At 44.3% G+C, this 23,833-nt stretch overlaps 1 long non-coding RNA gene and 1 other non-coding gene across 4 annotated transcripts in view; one reads left to right on the top strand and one right to left on the bottom strand.

The window, feature by feature from the left end:
- Window positions 1-4,798: 4,798 nt before the first annotated feature.
- The window catches only part of LOC133243054 (uncharacterized), a 28,416-nt gene continuing 9,381 nt past the window's right edge, over window positions 4,799-23,833 (bottom strand). For all 3 annotated transcript variants that reach the window (XR_009734956.1, XR_009734957.1, XR_009734958.1), the window contains 3 exons: window positions 19,823-19,893; window positions 15,172-15,271; window positions 4,799-4,876 (listed from right to left, as the gene is read on the bottom strand). This is a non-coding gene — a long non-coding RNA (uncharacterized LOC133243054). The remainder of the gene's footprint in view (window positions 4,877-15,171; window positions 15,272-19,822; window positions 19,894-23,833) is intronic.
- On the top strand, window positions 7,468-7,631 carry LOC133245481 (U1 spliceosomal RNA). The gene has a single exon (XR_009735737.1). It is a non-coding gene; the product is annotated as a U1 spliceosomal RNA (small nuclear RNA).

Below are 23,833 nucleotides of genomic sequence, written 5' to 3'. Positions count from 1 at the left end.
AAAGAAATAAGTTTTTCTTCCCCTACTTCATTTCTAATTTCAGCACCAGTCCCAGGGCTGAGTGGGGAAGAATAGGGAAGACAAACTGTCACCAAGAGCTCACCTCACTGACACTTAACGTCTAAGTTTAGAAGAATGATTTACTGTCTTGCCTTTGTATCTCCTATTTAAAAATATTAAAAAGTGGTTCTTAAATTTAGAGACTCTTAGAATGAGCTGTTGCGATTTAAAAAGGACTTCCTTAGTTGGTGTGGAGTCCTCGAGTCTGACTTTTTCACATAAGCACAACCATATGTTTCTGATGTGGGTAAGCTGTAGATCACAGTTTAAGACCTATTGTTCTATAACACTGATTGAAACCTATATATATATATAAGTTTGTTCTCTTTTAATTAAAAAGTAGATTAGTTGAACCACAAATTAACATGAAGATCTTCAAACATTCCTTGGAAAATGTCCTTAGTTACATTCTTTTGCCTTCGAGAATTAAAACCAAGCATTCATTCCACAATTATTTCCTAGTAACAGTTGAAAAAAAAACAAGCAACAACATGAACAAAAAGACTCACCACCACTACCACCAATTACAAAAGGACCCTTCAAAGGACTCAGCCCTGAGGCAGAGAGACATGCCCCCTTTTTGATAGATGGAATGACCTCAACTTCTGCTTTTTACACTTGGCTAGTTACATATTTTCCATCAGCACCTCTGGCTGTCACTATAGAGGAACTCACTGGCAGAATCAGCAGAATGGGTGAAAAGTGAGCCAAGCTATGAACTATTACTTTAGGATAAAGTAGTAAAATCTGAGTACCTTTTGCTGTGTGGTGATTCAAGCATCCCAGAAATTTTTCCTTCATCCCAGTGTTGCTGGGGCTTCTAGGAATTCATCATATAATCAGTAATTAATGGAGGACTCAAGTAATGCTTTTAAAAATCTTCATTTTGTGGACAAACCTTTTACGAAAACAACAGCATATGAATCATGTAAATTTCAGACCTGGTCAGGATCAAATCACAAATTACTTGTGGGGAAAATTGCTGAAAGCTATTTTGTGTTTCACCCTATGAAAGGTAGTTCTTCACCCTAATTTTTTTTTTAAAGTTGCAAAAAAGTGTATCTTGAAGATGGAGTATTCTACAATATTTAACCTTTCATAAACTATATTATTTCCCTCTACATGTTAGAACCCATTCTAAAACAAATGAAATCCACCTGTGTCATCACCAATGTCTTCCAACTGGCTGTAAATGAGAACCATGTCGGGTACAACTGTGCAGGAAGTAGGGTGAGAGTCCTTGAGGGGAAAATGGAAAGGGAAAAAGACACCTGATGAAATGCTTCAAACATGTACCAGTATTGCTGGGCCTGTCAGCAGGCAACCTGCAGATCCATACAGTTCATTATGTCCCCATCTTATAGCTTCTAAAGTGAATGCAACAGACGCATTGAATGGATGTTCTGTCTGTTGTAATAAGGGACCATGAGTTTAGCCTCTTAAAAGAACACACTTTTATTATCTTAAAAGAACACACTTTTATTATCTCCAACTTTGTTGGAGGCCAACAAAGTTCTCATTAGACTAAAATCAAAATGTTGACGGGACTGCCTTACCTTCTGAAGGCTCTAAGGGATAATATGTTTCCTTGTCAATTGTAAAGTAGGAGGAGGGGAAAACAGAGGCAGAGTAAGGAGGAGGATGACAGAGCCTGAATGGCAAAGAAGGTTCTAGTCTCTGGTCCCAGAATGGCAGCTGCTCTCTCTTGAACTTCTTCTGACCTCATGGTGGACAGTTACATACTCCCACCCACTCTCTTTCATCCTCCAACCCCCTTGATTCCCATAAGAGCAGCCTCTTATCACATCGCCCTCCCAGCCCCCTTACATGCTCTGATTCTGGGGTATTTTTCTTTTTGCCTAGGTCTCTCTAGAGCTAGCCACAGATTCCTCACCAGCACCCAAACCCTGGTCTGTGGCTCTGGAGAGTCCACACCACAGAAATCTCCCAGGAGAAGAGGAAACGCAGGCCACATGGACTCATGGGGTCACTCTGCAAAAGTCGCAATCCGGCTGCTCAAGACACGCCAGGTTGATATTTGGGAAGATGTAAAAACTGTTTACAAAAAAAAAAGAAACAAAACCAAAACCCCACCTCCTTTGTGCAGGTTATTGTTACATGAAAGAACTTACACTGTAAAATCCTAAACCAGGTGATCTATTCTCATTCTAAAGCTGTGAGTACTAATTACAGGAAATGAACAAAACTGGGGCAGATCCCACAAAGGCCCAGGTAGGAGAAGATGCTTAGCCAATGGCTAAGTAACCTCCTGGATTAGTCAGCTCAGGCAAGCCATACAAATTTACCATAGATCGGGTGGCTTAACCATCGGTCTGTTTTCACACATTCTGGAGGCTGGTTGTCCAAGATAAAGATTCTTGTCATGTTCATGTCACGTCATGTCAATTCAATTTATGATGCGAACACTCTTCCTGGCTTGCCAATGTTATAGAAGATTTCTCACTGGGTCCTCTCCAGCCTTCTTCTCTGTGGTTGAGCTGGGGTAAGGTAGGAGCCCAAGCTCTCTGGTTTCTTTTCTCACAAGGACACTAATCCTATCAGATCAGAACCCCAAGGCTATGGCCTCATTTAATCTTCCTTCCTTCCTTAAAGACAGAAGGCAGGAGGAGAAGGGGACAACAGAGGACAAGATGGTGGGATGGCATCACCGACTCAATGGACATGAGTTTGAGCAATCTCCAGGAGATGTGAAGGACAGGGAGCCTGGCATGCTGAAGACCATGGGGGTTGCAAAGAGTTGGACATGACTGAACAACATCTTCCTTAAAATGCTTTCTCCAAATACAGCCCCACAGGGATTAGGGTTCAATATACAAATTAGGTGGGGGTGGGGGTGGGGGTGATATACACTCAGTTCCTAACAGCCTCCCCAGCCTTCTCCTCCCATGAAGGCATTTGCAGCTCCCAGCTCCAGTCCCTAGGAACTTCCCAGGCACTGGTTACTCAGATTCCTCTCCCCATAGACTTTCTCCTTCTCTCTCTCTCTCTGACTCTAGTGCCTGAGCTCAGGGCACAGCTGTTGACTGGCTGACACTAAGAAGCAGTGGACTGACTTGCTTTCACCTGGATGACTTTCAGAAGGGAGCAGAAATGTGGTCACTGAGGAGGCTGGCTGTGGTGGCAGGCTAATGCTTCCCCAAAGATGTCACATCTGGGTCCCTGGAATCTGTGATTATGTTACTTCACATGGCAAAAGAGACTTTGCAGTGTGATTAAATTAAAGATCTTGAGATGGGCACCCCATGGAATCACAAAGGTCCCTATAGAGGGAGGAAAGAGAGTTGGTGTCAGAATAATGTGTTGTGAGAATAACTTGATCAGTTGTAACTAGCTTTGAAGATGAAAGTGGCCTATGACAGTAGAATGTGGGCATCTTCTAGAGGCTGTACAAGGCCAGCAGATTCTCCCCTAGCATCTCCAAGAAGAACCACAACCCAACTGTCACATTGATTGTAGCCCAGGGAGATGCACCTTGAACTTCTGATCTCCAGAATCATAAGATAAGAAATGTGTGTTGTTTTAAGCCACTAAATATGTAGGAACAACTCACAGTAGCAATAGGAAACTCCTACAGTGGACCTCGGTGAATAAAGAATATTTAAAACCAGTTATGGTGGGAATTTGTTACCATAGCTTTAGCCCAATTACTCTATCCCCAGAAATGCAAACGGTCAAACTGTTTAATTCTCAGTGTAGAAAATGTAAATAATACTGGATGAGGTACCAACCATCCCCATATAAGAGGCTGAAACCTCACTTGCACTCAGGGATAAACGTCTAGCGTGCTCCAAGACAGGATGGTGCATGCCTGGTCTATATGACACAGGGTTGCAGGGGCTGGGGCACTGAATTTATAATGTTCTTCACTGGGCTAGCTACAGGGCCATATCTTTGTTATATCTTGAGCAACTACTATCTGAACCCGCCTTTTCCTTGATGAGGAATTTTCCATATTCTGCAACTTCTGAGGATCACACACTTACTTAGTTTTCCGAGGGGCTAAGATGTGGATCTATTACCAGGAACTGGCCACTCCCTATAAGTAACAGCTACTCCAGCATTTAACAGGTGAGAGACACAAGGAGTAGGCCCTGGGAAAATTCTTTCTGGCCACGGCCACAGAAGAATCCCCCCACCACAGATCTTCAGTTTAACAGCAGCCAGGTGCAGCGGAAGGCATGGTCCCACGGGTGGTGTCTATGCCCAGGCCCAACAGGGTCAGCGCTGCAAAGCCATAGGGTTTGCCACTCAGCAGAAGGCACCAGTGTCCTTGCCATTTGGTTTGTGGGCTCGCTTTCATCAGCCTTTTTCATTCCTCCAAGTTTGTATAAATTCATTCTCCACTTTTCTGGAGATTCTCTAAGGTATTACTAGCCCTGGATTAAAACTTATGTCAGATGAAAAGAGACAGAATCTATTTCTGATGGTTGCAGAGAGAGAAATGGGGGGTGGGGGTGGGGGTGGGGAAGGGAGGAAGAAAGCAAGATTCTTCCTGGAAGCTAACTGCATGCTGAGTTCCTTTGGGGTTCGCCCCAAGATTTTCCAGAAGTCACCTTCCCCCTTAAGCCAAAGGCACCTCAAGGATCAAGTTACTCCATTTCCCCTTGCTCTCTGGTCAGAAAACACAAGCTGGCTGTCTTCTCCAGCCTCCCACTTCTCCGCCCTCAGGTCTAACCCAGTCTCATGCAGTAAGAGAAGACAAATAAACAAACCTCACTCTCCAAGCAAACAGGCCATCTTTCTTGCCCTTATGTTAGTCATCAGTTTCTATTTCAGAATCCTCATTTCGTGTATTCTGTATGGTAAGCAAAGGAAAAGTATTGTCCTTGGGATATCGTGAGAGTGAGACAGGAAGAATCTGCACAGAAAATGAGTCCACCCAGTAGCACTTTGAGTTCAGTTCATTTCATTCATTAAGTCGTGTCCGACTCTTGGCGACCCCATGAATCGCAGCATGCCAGGCCTCCCTGTCCATCACCAACTCCCAGAGTTCACTCAGACTCACATCCATCGAGTCAGTGATGCCATCCAGCCCTCTCATCCTCTGTCTTCCCCTTCTCCTCCTGCTCCCAATCCCTCCCAGCATCAGAGTCTTTTCTAATGAGTCAACTCTTCACATGAGGTGGCCAAAGTACTGGAGTTTCAGCTTTAGCATCATTCTTTCCAAAGAAATCCCAGGGCTGATCTCCTTCAGAATGGACTGGTTGGATCTCCTTGCAGTCCAAGGGACTCTCAAGAGTCTTCTCCAACACCACAGTTCAAAAGCATCAATTCTTCGGTGCTCAGCCTTCTTCACAGTCCAACTCTCACATCCATACATGACTACAGGAAAAAGCATAGCCTTGACTAGATGGACCTTCGTTGGCAAAGTCATGTCTCTGCTTTTCAATATGCTATCTAGGTTGGTCATAACTTTCCTTCCAAGGAGTAAGTGTCTTTTAATTTCATGGGTGCAGTCACCATCTGTAGTGATTTTGGAGCCCAGAAAAATAAAGTCTGACACTGTCTCCACTGTTTCCCCATCTATTTCCCATGAAGTGATGGGACCGGATGACATGATCTTCGTTTTCTGAATGTTGAGCTTTAAGCCAACCTTTTCACTCTCCACTTTCACCTTCATCAAGAGGCTTTTGAGTTCCTCTTCACTTTCTGCCATAAGGGTGGTGTCATCTGCATATCTGAGGTTATTGATATTTCTCCCGGCAATCTTGATTCCAGCTTGTGTTTCTTCCAGTCCAGTGTTTCTCATGATGTACTCTGCATAGAAGTTAAATAAGCAGGGTGACAATATACAGCCTTGACGTACTCCTTTTCCTATTTGGAACCAGTCTGTTGTTCCATGTCCAGTTCTAACTGTTGCTTCCTGACCTGCATACAGATTTCCCAAGAGACAGATCAGGTGGTCTGGTATTCCCATCTTTTTCAGAATTTTCCACAGTTTATTGTGATCCACACACACAAAGCACTTTGAGATGTAACCCTAAATCTGTATGTTTATACACATGAAATATACATATGCTTTTGTCTCTATACTATTTCTATTCACTGTTTTACAACTTATTTATTCCTTAAAAATTTTTGCATCAGTATAACACACGATCCCTAAATTTCTCTCCTCGGTGTGCAATCCAGCACGAAAGGTCAGACTCGGAAGAGGCTGGCAAATCCGTCTGTATCTCCATGTACATGTATGGCTGAGTCCCTTCGCTATTCACCTGGAACTACCACAACATTGTTAACTGGCTATACCCAAAGAAAAAATAAAAATTTTAAAGTGAAAAGAAATAAAACCCGTCTATGTCAAGGCTGTATATTGTCACCCTGCTTATTTAACTTCTATGCAGAGTACATCATGAGAAACACTGGACTGGAAGAAACATAAACTGGAATCAAGATTGCCGGGAGAAATATCAATAACCTCAGATATGCAGATGACACCACCCTTATGGCAGAAAGTGAAGAGGAACTCAAAAGCCTCTTGATGAAGGTGAAAGTGGAGAGTGAAAAGTTGGCTTAAAGCTCAACATTCAGAAAACAAAGATCATGTCATCCGGTCCCATCACTTCACGGGAAATAGATGGGGAAACAGTGGAAACAGTGTCAGACTTTATTTTTCTGGGCTCCAAAATTACTACAGATGGTGACTGCACCCATGAAATTAAAAGACGCTTACTCCTCGAAAGGAAAGTTATGACCAACCTAGATAGCATATTCAAAAGCAGAGACATTACTTTGCCAACAAAGGTTCGTCTAGTCAAAGCTATGGTTTTTCCTGTGGTCATGTATGGATGTGAGAGCTGGACTGTGAAGAAGGCTGAGCACCGAAGAATTGATGCTTTTGAACTGTGGTGTTGGAGAAGACTCTTGAGAGTCCCTTGGACTGCAAGGAGATCCAACCAGTCCATTCTGAAGGAGATCAGCCCTGGGATTTCTTTGGAAGGAATGATGCTAAAGCTGAAACTCCAGTACTTTGGCCACCTCATGTGAAGAGTTGACTCACTGGAACAGACTCTGATGCTGGGAGGGATTGGGGGCAGGAGGAGAAGGGGACGACAGAGGATGAGATGGCTGGATGGCATCACTGACTCGATGGATGTGAGTCTGAGTGAACTCCGGGAGTTGGTGATGGACAGGGAGGCCTGGCGTGCTGCGATTCATGGGGTTGCATGAATTCAAGAGTAGGACACGACTGAGAAACTGATCGTTGTAAGTAGGTCGATTACTAAGGTTGATGAAATCATGACGTCACTTCCTCGTCACAGGGGACTGGCCATTGGTCCTGTGGACAGGGGTGGGGCGGGGCTTGGGTTGAAGGAGAGGCGCCGCCTTAGAGGTCTTCAATGGGGTTGGCTCATGGGTGCGGGGGACCAGGGGGAAGGTCATCTCATACTTACCTGGCAAAGGAGATACCATGATCAAGAAGGTGGTTCTCCCAGGGCGAGGCTCACCCATTGCACTGCGGGTGTGTTGACCTCTGCAGTCTCGTCAAATAGAGGAAACTTGACTGTGTAATTTATGGTAGTGGGGGACTGCGTGCGCGCTTTCCCCTGATGACTAAGTAATAACTGCAGACTTTATCTATGTTTCCTTGGTGGTGGTTTAGTCACTAAGTCATATCCGACTCTTTGACCTCAAGGAGTGTAGGCTGTTAGTAGGCTCCTATGTCTATGAAATCTTTCAAGGCAAGAATACTGGGTTTCTTCTCCAAGGAATCTTAAGCCAGAAATCACACTTGGGTCTCCTCAGTATATGCCCAAGCTCAAGTTCTTTTTCCAAGTGGGAGAGTTGGAAAAGACAGATATGCTGGGGGCAAAGTAAAAATCAGATATACATATGCAACCAAGAATGTCTTTTTTTTTTTAGGTTCTTTGTTGTAGTAGGTATGGGTTTGCAACTATTTTCTCCCCATTGGCTTGGTGCCAAAAGTTGTAAGTTATCTTTAAGAAACTGAATGAAGGGGTGTGATTACTTTTGAGACACCTCAGGCAAAACTTCTATTGAGATACTTGCAGTTATTGTTCACTCACTCAATGATGTCCGATTGCTTTGCAAGATGTTTGCTAGTCGTGATACTTCGTGTGAAGTCTTTTGTTGTTGTCTGACAAATGCAGACCTCAAAAGGTTTTAGTGGGAACGTGTGTTCTGTCCATACCATTTCTGTCCTTTATCGAGCCCATCTTTGCATGAAATGTTCCTTTGGTATCTCTGATTTTCTCGAAGAGATCCCTAGTCTTTCCCATCCTGTTGTTTTCCTCTATTTCTTTGCATTGATCGCTGAAGAAGGCTTTCTTAGCTCTTCCTGCTATTCTTTGGAACTCTGCATTCAGATGTTTATATTTTTCCTTTTATCCTTTGGTTTTCACTTGCTTCTTTTCTAAGCTATTTGTAAGGCCTCCCCAGACAGCCATTTTGCTTTTTTGCATTTCTTTTCCATGGGGATGGTCTTGATCCCTGTCTCCTGTACAATGTCACGAACCTCAGTCCATAGCTCATCAGGCACTCTATCTATCAGATCTAGGCCCTTAAATCTATTTCTCACTTCCACTGTATAATCATAAGGGATTTGATTTAGGTCATACCTGAATGGTCTAGTGGTTTTCCCTACTTGCTTCAATTTAAGTCTGAATTTGGCAATAAGGAGTTCATGGTCTGAGCCACAGTCAGCTCCTGGTCTTGTTTTTGCTGACTGTATAGAGCTTCACCATCTTTGGCTGCAAAGAATATAATCAATCTGATTTTGGTGTTGACCACCTGGTGATGTCCATGTATAGAGCCTTCTCGTGTTGTTGGAAGAGGGTGTTTGTTATGACCAGTGCATTTTCTTGGCAAAACTCTATTAGTCTTTGCCCTGCTTCATTCCCTACTCCAAGGCCAAATTTGCCTGTTACTCCAGGTGTTTCTTGACTGCCTACTTTTGCATTCCAGTCCCCTATAATGAAAAGGACATCTTTTTTGGGTGTTAGTTCTAAAAGGTCTTGTAGGTCTTCATAGAACTGTTCAACTTCAGCTTCTTCAGCGTTACTGGTTGGGGCATAGACTTGGATTACTGTGATATTGAATGGTTTGCCTTGGAAAGGAACAGAGATCATTCTGTTGTTTTTGAGATTGTATCCAAGTACTGCATTTCGGACTCTTTTGTTGACCATGATAGCCACTCCATTTCTTCTGAGGGATTCCTGCCCGCAGTAATAGATATAATGGTCCTCTGAGTTAAATTCACCCATTCCAGTCCATTTCTGTTTGCTGATTCCTAGAATGTCGACATTCACTCTTGCCATCTCTTGTTTGACCACTTCCAATTTGCCTTGATTCATGAACCTGACATTCCAGGTTCCTATGCAATATTGCTCTTTACAGCATTGGACCTTGCTTCTATCACCAGTCACATCCACAGCTGGGTATTGTTTTTGCTTTGGCTCCATCCCTTCATTCTTTCTGGAGTTATTTCTCCACTGATCTCCAGTAGCATATTGGGCACCTACTGACCTGGGGAGTTTCTCTTTCAGTATCCTATCATTTTGCCTTTTCATACTGTTCATGGGGTTCTCAAGGCAAGAATACTGAAGTGGTTTGTCATTCTCTTCTCCAGTGGACCACATTCTGTCAGATCTCTCCACCATGACCCATCCATCTTGGGTTGCCCCACGGGCATGGCTTGGTTTCATTGAGTTAGACAAGGCTGTGGTCCTAGTGTGATTAGATTGACTAGTCCAGAAATGGTATGGACCTAACAGAAGCAGAAGATATTAAGAAGAGATGGCAAGAATACACAGAAGAACTGTACAAAAGAGATCTTCACAACCCAGATAATCACAATGGTGTGATCACTGACCTAGAGCCAGACATCCTGGAATGTGAAGTCAAGTGGGCCTTAGAAAGCATCACTACGAACAAAGCTAGTGGAGGTGATGGAATTCCAGTGGAGCTATTCCAAATCCTGAAACATAATGCCGTGAAAGTGCTGCACTCAATATGCCAGCAAATTTGGAAAACTCAGCAGTGGCCACAGGACTGGAAAAGGTCAGTTTTCATTCCAATCCCAAAGAAAGACAATGCCAAAGAACCCTCGAACTACCTCACAACTGCACTCATCTCACACGCTAGTAAAGTAATGCTCAAAATTCTCCAAGCCAGGCTTCAGCAATATGTGAACTATGAACTTTCTGATGTTCAAGCTGGTTTTAGAAAAGGCAGAGGAACCAGAGATCACATTGCCAACATGTGCTGGATCATGGAAAAAGCAAGAGTTCCAGAAAAACATCTATTTTTGCTTTATTGACTATGCCAAAGCCTTTGACTGTGTGGATCACAATAAACTGTGGAAAATTCTGAAAGAGATGGGAATACCAGACCACCTGATCTGCCTCTTGAGAAATTTGTATGCAGGTCAGGAAGCAACAGTTAGAACTGGACATGAAACAACAGACTGGTTCCAAATAGGAAAAGGAGTACGTCAAGGCTGTATATTGTCACCCTGCTTATTTAACTTCTATGCAGAGTACATCATGAGAAACACTGGACTGGAAGAAACACAAGCTGGAATCAAGATTGCCGGGAGAAATATCAATAACCTCAGATATGCAGATGACACCAACCTTATGGCAGAAAGTGAAGAGGAACTCAAAAGCCTCTTGATGAAGGTGAAAGTGGAGAGTGAAAAGGTTGGCTTAAAGCTCAACATTCAGAAAACGAAGATCATGGCATCTGGTCCCACCACTTCACGGGAAATAGATGGGGAAACAGTGGAAACAGTGTCAGACTTTATTTTTCTGGGCTCCAAAATCACTGCAGATGGTGACTGCAGCCATGAAATTAAAAGACTCTTACTCATCGAAAGGAAAGTTATGACCAACCTAGATAGCATATTGAAAAGCAGAGACATGACTTTGCCAACAAAGGTCCGTCTAGTCAAGGCTATGGTTTTTCCTGTGGTCATGTATGGATGTGAGAGCTGGACTGTGAAGAAGGCTGAGCACCAAAGAACTGATGCTTTTGATCTGTGGTGTTGGAGAAGACTCTTGAGAGTCCCTTGGACTGCAAGGAGATCCAACCAGTCCATTCTGAAGGAGATCAGCCCTGGGATTTCTTTGGAAGGAATGATGCTAAAGCTGAAACTCCAGTACTTTGGCCACCTCATGCAAAGAGTTGACTCATTAGAAAGGACTCTGATGCTGGGAGGGATTGGGGGCAGGAGGAGAAGGGGACGACAGAGGATGAGATGGGTGGATGGCATCACTGACTCGATGGACATGAGTCTGAGTGAACTCCGGGAGTTGGTGATGGACAGGGAGGCCTGGTGTGCTGGGATTCATGGGGTTGCAAAGAGTCGGACATGACTGAGCGACTGATCTGATCTGATCTGATTCTTGCACTTCATATGAATGAATGATGCAGTATGTTGGCTTTTTTCTCTGTTCTTTCATTCAGTTTCGAGGTTCAATCTTAACTGGTCATGTCAATAATGTGGCTTTATTTTTATGCTAAGAAATACCCAGTTTTATGGTTATAGCACAACTGGATTTTCCATTTTTCTCATGATGAACAGATCTCTTTTTGTTTATTAGGCACAAAGTAAGTATGAATAATTGTACACAAGTTATTTGGTCTAGATATCCATTTGGGTACATATACGTACGTTGAGAAGTGCTTGATCAATGAGTAGAAACTGACCCAGACTTTGCAAAGTAGTTGTGTCATTTTACATTTCCTCTCAAATATAAGCTTGATCCAGTTTCTGTACATTCCCACAAACTTAGTAGTTTCAATCTTTTAAATTTTAGCCATTCTGATGTCTGTAGCAGTTTCTAATTTTTGTTTCCAAAAGTTGATTTGTCATTTGGTTATCTTCTACTATAAAGTGCCACTTCAAATATTCAGCTCATTAATAAACTATATTATTTGTAATTTTCTTTGTGATTTGTTTAATTTCTTTATATATTTTGAGAAATCTCTTGTCAGATATACATACTGCAAGTAATACATATGGTCTATGACTTGCCTTTTCACTTTTTGGAATATGATTGCTTTACCATGTTGTATTAGATTCTGCTGTACAATGAAGGGAATTGGCTAAATGCTTATATATACATCCTCTACCTCTTGGACTTCCCTTCAACCCCCACCCCCATCCCACCCATCTAGGTCCTCACAGAGCACAGAGCTGAAACACTTGTGCTATACAGCAGCTTCCCACTACACTCTATTTTACACATGGTAGTGTACAGAAATAGCAAATTATGTTAAGTTTAAAGATTTAATATTTCATGAAATTCAGTTTAATTTTTTCAATCTATGGCAAGTGCCTCGGCATTAAGTAGAAGTACTTTTTGTTTTTGCCTTAGTCAAGAAAGGGCTTCCCTGATAGCTCAGCTGGTAAAGAATCCGCCTGCAATGTGGGAGACCCTGGTTCAATCCCTGGGTCAGGAAGATCCACTGGAGAAGGGACAGGCTACCCACTCCAGTATTCTTGAGCTTCCCTTGTGGCTTAGCTGGTAAAGAATCTGCCTGCAATGCAGGAGACCTGGGTTTGATCCCTGGGTTGGGAAGATCCCCTGGAGAAGGGAAAGCCTACCCACTCCAGTATTCTGGCCTGGAGAAGTCCATGGACTAGTCCATGGGGTCACAAAGAGTTGGACATGACTGAGCAACTTTCACTTTCACTTTAGTCAAGAAAACATTTCTACTATCCTTTTAAAAGCACTGTAATTTAAAAATAATGTTTCTAATTAACTTTATGGAGAGATGTGGTTTTAATATTAAATTATTTATAAATGAATAGTCATTTGTTGTAGCATATTTTGCAGAAAAATAATTCATTATTCCACTACACATATTGGTGACTTTATTTTAAAAAATGAAATAACTGGATATGTGTAAACTTTTTACTCTGTACTCTTTCACATTCATATATTTGTGTTTATTTACACTAGTATTATAGTGTTTTAATTGTTGTTCAGTCACTAAGTTGTCAGACTCTTTGCAACCTCATGTACTACAATGTGCCAGGCTCCCCTGTCCCTCACCGTCTTCTGGAGTTTGCTCATGTCTATTGAGTTGGTGATGCTATCCAACCATCTCATCCTCTGTTGCCCCCTTCTCCTCCTGCCCTCAATCTTTCCCAGAATCAGGATCTTTTCCAGTGAGTCAGCTCTTCGAATCAGTATCAGCAAAGTATTGGAGTTTCACTTTTGCATCAGTCCTTCCAATAAATATTCAAGGTTGATTTCCTTTAGGATTGATTGGTTTGATCTCCTTGCAGTCCAAGAGACTCTCACGAGTCTTCTCCAGTACCACAATTCAAAAGCATCAATTCTTTGGCACTCAACCTTCTTTATGGACCAACTCTCACATCCGTACATAAATGCTGGAAAAAACATAGCTTTGACTATACAGACCTTTGTCAGAAAAGTGGTGTCTCCACTTTTTAATACACTGTAAGGTTTGTCAAAGCTCTTCTTCCAAGAAGCAAGTGACTTTTAACTTCATGGATACAATCACCAGAGTCCCCTGTGAAGGAATCGGCAACCCACTCCAGTATTCTTGCCTGGAGAACCCCACTGACAGTATGAAAAGAGCATCCTATTGTCTCAATGTAAACTAGGGATTTGCTTTCCCCCTTTTTTACTTTAGTTACTTGTTCCAAAATTAGGAATAAAACACCAAGTTCTGTAATTCTGAGAATAAGATCGGTATATAAATTATTTTTGATATGGAGAAAGTCTGGAAAGTAGCTTGTAAGAGAGGAAACCATTAATCATGAATCATTATGACAAGCATGAACCTGCAAGACAAATGAAACTTGCCTCCTTATCTCTCCAGCTGCCAAGACAGCATCAGTAGCTACTGATACTAGCAGTTTTCTCTAGAGACTGTGGCGGAGCTGACTGCTTTGAGCCAACACGGAGCCCAGGTGCTAGCTGTATCCTGAAAGGCTCAAATCTGGCTGAGAACCAGGATTTGGGGGCCAGGAGAGACATACCATTGTTGGGAAAATGAGAAGGGGGACCAGACCACCCACGAGGTCATGGTAGCCAGCACTGACCATCTCTTCCAGTGAACCCACCATCCACTACACCTCTCATGATTTTGTTGTTATTAGATGGAGAACTCCATGAGATTGGGAATAATATTTCATCCATCACTGTGTGCATGACTCCTGGCATTGATTCAAACACTGATGAGGCTCTCGGAAACATTTGTTCACTGACTGGATAAACATGGTTACAAGTCTTCACTCATCTGTTATGCTCCTGTACAAGTGTGCAGGCAGGGATGCTCTGCTTTCTCCCAGGATGTAGCAATCCCCTTCCTTAGACAGAAGCCTGCCTACACTATCCTTGCCCTAGGACACTTGCCCGAGCTGACTATGAAAACGCGACTGTCCTGGGGGATTCCTCTCAACGGTTCACACTGTCATTGGGAAGAGATGTCCTTGGTGTATCCTCCCATCCTCTGGTGGCCACGATATCCCGCCTGAGGAGAGCCACCACATTTGGTGGACACTATGCACTTGTATTCGTCCTCTCACTGTTTAAATTCCTCATGGATATATTACTGATATCTGAACTCCAAGTTGTTAACACAGCATAAGGCAAATCAAACATTCAACATATAGTGAACAGATGCTGTGTGTAAAGCCCCCAAACTATAAATCCAGAAGAATATTATTACCATTTTTGCTTCAGAAACAGGGTCCCATTAATCTGGCCCCTGCTGTGAATACATATCTCTAATTCTTCTCCAAACACTATTTATCCACCTTATTGCACGCTTACTTGGAGGACATCCACTGTGTGGCCACTTCCAACTTTGAGGCTAAGGGTCTAGGGCAGAGCCTCAAGGTCCCATTGTCCTCCTCCTGGAACTGGTGCTCCCAGCAGGATGAACCAACACTGACCCAGCGTGTGGATCTCCTTGGCAGGTGCACAAGTTCACAGTGGACTAAGTTACTCTCCCGGTCCTTCCTGCTCAGCTCAGCCTGTTCCTTGAGGACTTGGATGGTACTGTGCATTCCTCACTTCCTCTTGAATTTTCTGAGCTCAACTTGTCCTTATCCTCACCTCCCTTGGCAAACAGCTCCTCGATCATTACCTTGCTTTTCTTTGGGGTTTCTCATCTTCCAAGACCGTTGATTTCCTTCCTTCCATCTCCTGAGTTCTGTGTTTTCAGTGTGTGGGCTCAGTTGAGGCTCCTGCAGGAGACACACAGAGAAGGGACCAAGGTCAGGTCCTGGCTGCAGGTTCCAACACACACTTAACATGCATCTCAGTCTCTCATGCACTCAGAAAAAAATCTCAGAAGGAAGGGAATTTGGAGAATTTGAATAACCTCATCTTACAGATGAAGAAACTGAGGCCCAGAGATACATGGAGATTTCCCCTAAATTCCACCACCACTTGCCACTGTAGAGCCACCACACAAACCCTGGGCACCAGTTTTTCTGTCCAAAAGCACTAGGAATCCAAGGTTGAATTTCAGGGAGCATTAGATAGAGCATACGTACTTCCACTCTTAAAAATAGCTGAAGGATATTTTCCGAAAAAAAAAAAATGTTGATCTCTGTTCAATAGTCCTGTATTTATACTGTTTTCCATCTTGGCTGACACAATAGGACCAAAGAATATATGATTATTAAATACATCGCTGTCATTTGGGCTTCCCTGGGAGCTCAGCTGGTAAAGAATCTGCCTGCAATGCAGGAGACCTCAGTTCGATTCCTGGGTCGGCAAGATCCCGTGGAGAAGGGATAGACTACCCACTCCAGTATTTATGGGCTTCCCTGGTGACTCACACCCCTGGAGAAGGGATAGGTGACCCACTCCAGTATTCATGGGCTTCTCTGGTGACTTACATGGTAAAGAACCCGCCTGCCATGGGGGAGACCTGGTTTTGATCCCTGTGCTGGGATCATATATTTAATAATATATGATTATTAAATACATCACAGTCATTATTGAAAATCCATATGTGGAGATTCCCTGGTGGCTGAGTGGTAAAGAATTCGCCTGCCAATGCAGGAGACGTGGGTTCCCCCCTGATCCGGGCAGATCCCACCTGCCACAGAGCAGCTAAGCCCGTGTGACACAACTATCGAGCCTGTGCTCTAGGGCCTGGGAGCCACGACTCCTGAGCCCACGTGCTGGGCTCGCGAGCTGCAACAAGGAAGCCACGGCAGCAAGAAGCCCCCGCACCACAACTAGAGAGTAGCCCCAGGCCTCCAAACCAGAGAAAAGCCCACAGAGCAGCAGTGACCAGCACGGCCAAAAATAAGAAATTAATAACAATAATAGATATGTGATTCACTGTGAAAGAACCGACTCCTGTGCTCAAGGCCATCTTCCTGAGAGCAGGTGCTCTGTGTACCGTGTTCACCCAGGGCCTCCTCAAGAGCCTGCCTGATACAAGAGTCAGCAAACACTCGCCAAGCAGATCAATACAAATTATCAGGGATCACTGACTCTAACTGATGTCTTCTCTTCCCTACCCTGTTTCCATCAGATCCTACCCTAGGTCTGTGCCAAAGCAATGAAAGTACAGCCCTAGGAACAGCAGTCCAAGATGCAAACACCAATTCCATCATGTACCAAGTTTGTTTCACACGGTGATTTCATTACCCTCTTTGAGCATATGGATCTCGTACATGATAGAAAAGAGTGTATCGTGTAAAATAAAGGAAGTGGTACTAACCTTGGATGATTAACTATGATATCATACAGGAGGCAGGCCCTAATCCTCAGGCACTGGCTGCACAGTATAGAAAATCTACACCAGAGACACCACAGGGCCTGTTATAAACTTGGGGGTGAGGCTTGAGAAACTGCATTTCAGACAAAAACTCCAGGGAGATTCTCATGCAAGGAAAAAGCCCCAACATTAAACAAATGGCCTTGAATTGAGACACCCCCAAAACCTAGCGGCTACAAGAAAGACTCGGCTTAAGTACAGCAAGTCCCTTATCAAGAGGGACTCTCCAGGGGAAATGTCTCCCTGTCCAGGATGGGTGCATAACTCTGCCCAGCCCCACTCTCCTCCAGGACAGAACTGAGCAGCAGTGGCCAGTGGTACGTGACGAGACCTCAGGAAGGGAGCATAACTGGGGACCCATCCTCGGGCTCCTCCATGTACCAGCTTCACCCCAAACCCTCAGGTAAACACAAACCCAAGTAGGTCAGCCTGTGAAATGAAGTTTCATTTAGGATCCACCCCTTTCCTACCAGGGCAGCATTTTCCATGTCTCCTCTAGTGCCTGCTCACAGAGTGGGGATAAAGGAAACGGCCCTGGGAGTGCTGAGTCCTTCCAAGCACATCCTTCATTCTCCCCGCCCTGGGCCTCAGGGTGGAGCAGGGGTGTGAGAGAGCAGGGCCCTCTGTGCTCTCACATTCGTGTCCTTCTCAGTCCCTGCTCCCTGGTCCCCTCCCAGCCCACTCTCAGACCCTTCCAGAATACCCGGCGCCAACATTCACAGAACACCTTCCATTAGCAGGAGTTATTCCAGAAAGGGGGTTGTTTCTACACAGATCCTCACCCCATAAATGTATCCTCTGTACAAACCCAATTCAGACTCTCCTCTGACTCCTAGCTCCCTGGTCTCCACCTGGTGGAGAGGTGCAGCCACACAGGTGAATGCTGGGATGCAGCCCAGTTCCAACAGGAGAGAACTGGGGTTCTCAGAAAAAGGCTGCATTCAAGGCAAAATGCGGGTTTTTATGGAGTTGGTCATTAGCAACCCCCCACTTCTCTTTTGTACATCTTTTTCTTTTCTTGGAGGTGTTTTTTTCCAACTCTCTAATCAGCTGTCAGATCCCTCCTTAGTGCCATACTGACAAGAATCAAGTCATACAAGAAATACTATGCAAACACAGATGCAGCCATTCATGTAGGAGATAATAGTGCTGAGATTTAAGTGGCATTTCCAAATCAGGGTTAGCTGCCATGCTGGAGGAAGAAGAGCTGGAGAAAACACGTAAATGCTGCTCGCGAATTAGCAGGAAACAGAACCACCCATGACACCCTCTGAGATGGGATGTTCACTTGAGTTACCAGCTTGAAGGGTCAAAACCGGCAAGTATTCAAAACTTTAGCAACCAAAGGCAATGGCTCTTATGAGGCAATGGAACGGGTAGTTGAGACTTTAACAAGCAGACAGTAACACCATCACGTCTTCTCTGAAAGAAGACCATACCCCAGATCCCTCTGAAAACAGGGGTGCTTTCTTCCTTTCCTATTAAAAGTGATTTAAGGGAAGCACTGAATACCAGTCACTAACCACTTAGGATGAATTCACCTGATGTATGCACTTTTACCTCAGGCCTTCACACCAAGTGTGGAGGAAGGGCTTTGTCCCTTGCTAAGGAAAGTTCAGCCAAGCCTTAGCAAGAGGAAAAGTGTTAGGTCAGAGTGAGATCTTCCCTGTGACACTCAAAGTCAATGTAGGAAATAGCCACACCTGTCTAGGTGTTAAGCCAAAGACCACAGACTTCAGTTATTTTTCTAAGCCATGTAAAATCTTTTACACTTACTAGTTGCCATGGTAACTATATATATATATATATATATATATATATATATATATATATATATTTACAACTATTTATATATTTACAACTATATATATATATATTTTTACAAATATATATATATTTTTACAACTATATATATATATATTTACAACTCCCTTACACATACCCCAGTATGGCAGGAGGACACTGGGGCTTGCTTAGCATCACCTGTCCTGTTTTTGAAGCCAATTCACTCTTCAAACAAGTTCACCTAAACTCCTGATGCCTATGTGAGAGGTGACAGTGATATTTAGGGATCTTGCTGGCCAAGCCACACCCCCAACCCACGTGGGCCCCACTAGTGACCTAGACGTTCCATCTCCACCTCCTGCTCTCCTGCTTGGTGGCTGCAGGGGCTGACCTGCTAGAGGAGCATTTTAGTGAAATCTAGAACCTGCACCATCGCCTAGAGGAGTCAGTCTGCATTAACAACCGCCTACAGGGGCATCTGGAACACAGGCTCAGCTCCACTGCCCGTGGAAGCAGTAGGAGAGGCCCAGGGCCTCCCATTTCTGGTCCATTTAGGGAGAATCTGAAGGTTGCCCTTGAGAAGAGCTTCACAGATTTCAGAGCACGGTAGTCTGCTTTCCTCCACTGCTCCTTACAGTCAGCAAGGCTGCAGGGGGGGTGACGGGGGTGGTGGTTGGCGGGGGTGGCGGGAGAGCGTGGGCAAGTCCCATTCCTTGCTCTTTGTTGCTGTATCTGAGCTCAGAGAGTAACTCTCCTCACTGCAGATCTAACCAGGTCTGGTCCCCAGAATCCTGATTTCTCATCCATCTTAAACTGCTCATTTGCTGCCTGCTGACTTCTGTGCCCTGGTCCTGTGATTGGCAAGTGGTGGAGCCAGGTCTGCAGGGCCTCCACCAGCCCTCACGAAGGCTTACCACACTCCTCCAGACTGCTGACACTGAGAAGCCGGCCCTTCCACATGTCCTTGTCCTACCCACACAGGAGCAGCAGCAGCTACTTAGGAGAAAGAGCCTCCTGAAGAGCTCACTCAGGGCATATGAAATGCACACAAAGAACCCACACAGAGGAGCCACAGGAAAGCCAGGCATTCTACCCACCAGGCCTTATGCCCAGGACATGAGTCCTCAGGGTTTTCTGCTGGGTTGGGACAGTGTCTTTGGAGACAGAGAAAGAGTAACACAGAGAGCCTCTGTTACTCAAAGGTGTAACTTACCTGCTTGCACTTCCCAGGACAGGCTCCACCTCGAACTTCTATAGTCCAGGCCCGGAGTCCACACCTCAGCTCTGCAATGAGAACAGAGTCCTTAGGGAAGAAAACCAGAGGCTTCAGGCTAAGCTCAGTTACGCTTCCAGGGGTGATAAGTCACTCACAGGCCCCTTTTTTCCCTAGCCACACCAATCTCCAATTTTAGAAGCAAAGAGAGAAGGTGGAGAGAACAGATCTATACAGACCCACAGACCCAAACTTCTGTAGCTATTCTCAGTCTGGAAAACATCCTCTCCTTCCTACAGAAGACCATGTCTGTATGCACATGTTTCATACTAAGCACTTCTTTTCCTAAGAAATCACAAAAGCCATCCTTTTGCTCCCAAGTGAATTGGAGAGTGAACTGACCCTTGAAGGGGAAGTGGTAGGTCTGGCTACCTGGTGTGCAGTGGCTAAAAATTGTGGTTCTTAAATTGAGAGTGCCTTAGAATCAGCTGTGGAGATGGAAGCTACTTCCTGGGTTTCAGTTCCCAGAGATTTAGCTGGTATGGAGTCCTAGAGTCTGCATTTTTCACATAAGCGTAACCATATGTTTCTGAAGCAGGTAAGCTGCATATCACAGCATAAAACCTACTGTTCTCTAACACTAGTTCAACCCTATAAATAAGTTTGTTTTCCTTTGAGAATCTTTAATTGAAAAGTGGATAAGTCACACCACAAATAACATAAAGACCTTAAATCATTCCCTAGAAAAAGTTCCTAGTTACATTCTCTCATCTTCCAGAATTAAAATCAAGCACTTAATCCACAATTACTTCCTAGTAACAGCTGAAAAAGTAAAACAACCAACAAACAAAAATTCTACCACCACCATCAATAACAAAAAGTTCCATCAAAACACTCATGCCTGAGACTCCCCTGTTGTCCAGTGGCTCAGACTACGCTCCCGATGCAGGGGGCCTGGGTTCCATCCCTGGTCAGGGAACTAGACCCCACATGTCACAACTAAGACCCAGCAAAGCCAAATAAATAAATATTTTTTAAAAAGACTCATGCATGAGGTAGACCATGCCCCAGGTTTATAGGAGATGAAGTGATATCAACTTCTGTTACACTTGTTCAAGTATTTTCCATAAGTGCTTTTGGCCATCAGCACTGAGGAACTCATTGGCAGAAGCAGCAAAATGGGTGAGAAGTCAGCTAAACTATGAAGGAATTAGTTAAAGACAAAGTAGGAAAATTTTAGGACCTCTATCCCTGTGGTGATTCAACCATCCCAGCAATTCTTCCTTCATCCCTGTGCTGCCACGGCTGCTAGGAATTGATAATATAATCAGTAATCAATGGCGAACTCAAGTAACACTTTTAAGAACTTCATTTGATGGACATAACGTTTATGAAAACAACAGCATATGAATCAAGTAAATCTCAGACTGGTCAAAATCCAGTCACAAATTACTTTTAGGGAAAGTTCCTAAAAGCTTTTTTTGTGTTTCACACTTTGAAAAGTAGTTTTTCGCTGTAAGAAATGCCAAAAAAAAAAAAAGTATCTTTGGAATGGAGGATTCTGCAATATTTAACTTTTCATGAAGTATATTCTTTCCTTCTACGTGTTGGAATCCATTCTTAAAGGCGAATGAGATCAATATGTGTCACCATCACTGTCTTCCAGTTTGCTGTAATTCAAATGAGAAACCTGCTGCGTATACTAGGGAAAAAAATGAAAAGTAAAAAGACACCTAATGTAATGCTTCAAACATGGAACAATATCTCTTGACCTTCAACCCAAGACAGACAGAGAACCTAAAGATTCATACAGGGTTCATTATATCCCCCATCTTATTACTGCTAAAGTGAATATGCTAGACACATCGAATTGGGGCTCTATGTCTGTTGTAACAAGTGACCATGAGTTTAGCATCTTAAAAGAACACACCTTTATTATCTTACAGTTCTGTAGGCTAGGGGTCCAACAAAGACTTCACTGGACTAAAATCAAAATGTTGACAGGACTGCCTTATCTTCTGGAGGCTCCAAGAGATACTTTGTTAACTTGCCTTGTCTAAAAAGATTTTAGAGCCCTCCCGCATTCCTTGGCTCCTGCCCTCTTCATCCATCTTCTAAACTAGGTGCTCAAAGTGAGGTAGAGTCCTCACTTTGCATCGTTCTGACCTGAAGGCCCTGTGTAATTACTGGGTATCCATCTGAATGGTCCAGGGTCATCTCCTCGTCTCAAAGTCTGTGTCCTAACCACAAGTGCAAAGTTTCTTTTTCTAATATATTCACAGGTTTTGAGAATTTCAGCAGGGACAACCTAGGGGGGCAGTATTCTGCCACTGACAATGGTAGTAACTAAGGTGCTAGTGAAGTGAGTAAAGTCGCTCGTCGTGTCCGACTCTTTGTGACCCATGGACTGTAGCCTACCAGGCTCCTGCAGCCGTGGGATTCTCCAGGCGAGAGTACTGGAGTGGGTTGCTGTTTCCTTCTCCAGGAGATCTTCCCAACCCAGGGATCGAACCCGGGTCTCCCGCATTGCGGGCAGATGCTTTACCATCTAAGTCAAGGTGCTAACTAGTATTGAAACTAAGAATAAAAATTGTTTACTTTCGACAAAGTTTAGTAAAATTAAGACGATATATGAAGGTGCAATGCAGAACAGCAAAGCAAGACAAAGTCAAATCAGAACCCTAGAAGTGCTCCACTGATGACCCTTATATTACACAAGGACTAGCCAGTTTAGGTTCCTTTTCTCAGATGTTGATTACCCCGCCTCCCAGATTGAGTTTGAGGATAGAAATTTCATCTGAGCCTAAGAGCCTGTGATGGAGAAAGTGAAGGTGGTGATGGAGTCGCTGAACCTAGAACCCTGTCTCCAAGGAACAGATGGGACCATTTTCTCAGACTTACCCTTGTATGAACAAGGGGTCCTTGTGCACCTTCACCAGGAGGGGGCGCCATGGACCCTCCCTTGGAACTTGGCCTCATGAAGAAGCGGGCACCAAGAAGCTAACCTGTCTGGGACTTTAGGAACAAGATGTTCAGGGTCCCAGTGGAGAGGTTCCTGACTTTTAGTCACGCAACTGGGGGGTGGGCCTAAGGCCCGTGCGTCCTCGGTTGACTGGGGAGGGGGAGCTCCTCAGGCTGAGCCATCTTGTGCTGTCTCCTCCAAACCAATTTCTGACCAGAGACAAATGTAGCCATGCTTCTTAGGCTGGTGGAAAACACTCCCTCATTTTCCTCTCAGACTAGGGCAGCGCCTTCATATGTTGGCCTGCTTTATGGTGTGGGGGAGGGGTGGGGAGGATGGGAGCAGGAGGAGCAGGGACAAGGAGGAGTGGGAACGAAAAAAGCCTGGGAAGATACAGGGCAGGAGGAGAAGGAAGCAGAGACAGAAGCTGAGGAAGAATAAGGAGGAGGATGACCAGAGCCTGAATGGCAAGAAGGTCCTAGTCTCTGGTCCCAGAATGGCAGCTGCCTTCTCTTGAACTTCCCCTGACCTCATGTTGGACACACACCCTAGCCTCCTCTCTCATCCACCAACTTCCTTTAGTCCCACAAGAGCAGACTCCCATTGCCCCCACCCCCAACCTCCTTACATGCCTTGATTCTGGGGATTTTTTTTCTCCTTTTCCCTTAGGTCTCTCCAGAGCTACCACAGTTTCCTCCTCACCAGCAAACAAACCCTTGTCTGTGGTTCTGGAGAGTCCAAACCACAGAAATCTCCCAGGAAATGCAAGTCACATGGGCTCATGGCTTCACCCTGAAGAATCTCAATTCAGCCATCCAAGACATGCTAGGTTGATATTTGGGAAGATGCCAAACTTTTCTTGGCTTCCTCGATGGTTCAGAGGTAAAGAATCCAACAACAATGCAGGAGACTCTGGTCGATCCCTGGGTTAGGATGATCCCCTAGAGGAGGAAATGGCAACTCTTTCCAGTATTCTTGCCTGAAAAATCCCGTGGACAGAGGAGCCTGGCGAGTTGCAGTCCAAAGGGTCGCAAAGAGTTGGACATGAC

Source organism: Bos javanicus, chromosome 3 (genome assembly GCF_032452875.1).
Source record: "Bos javanicus breed banteng chromosome 3, ARS-OSU_banteng_1.0, whole genome shotgun sequence".
NCBI lineage: Eukaryota > Metazoa > Chordata > Mammalia > Artiodactyla > Bovidae > Bos > Bos javanicus.
Note: the sequence above shows the minus strand (reverse complement) of the source record. Positions and strands in the feature narration are given on the sequence as shown.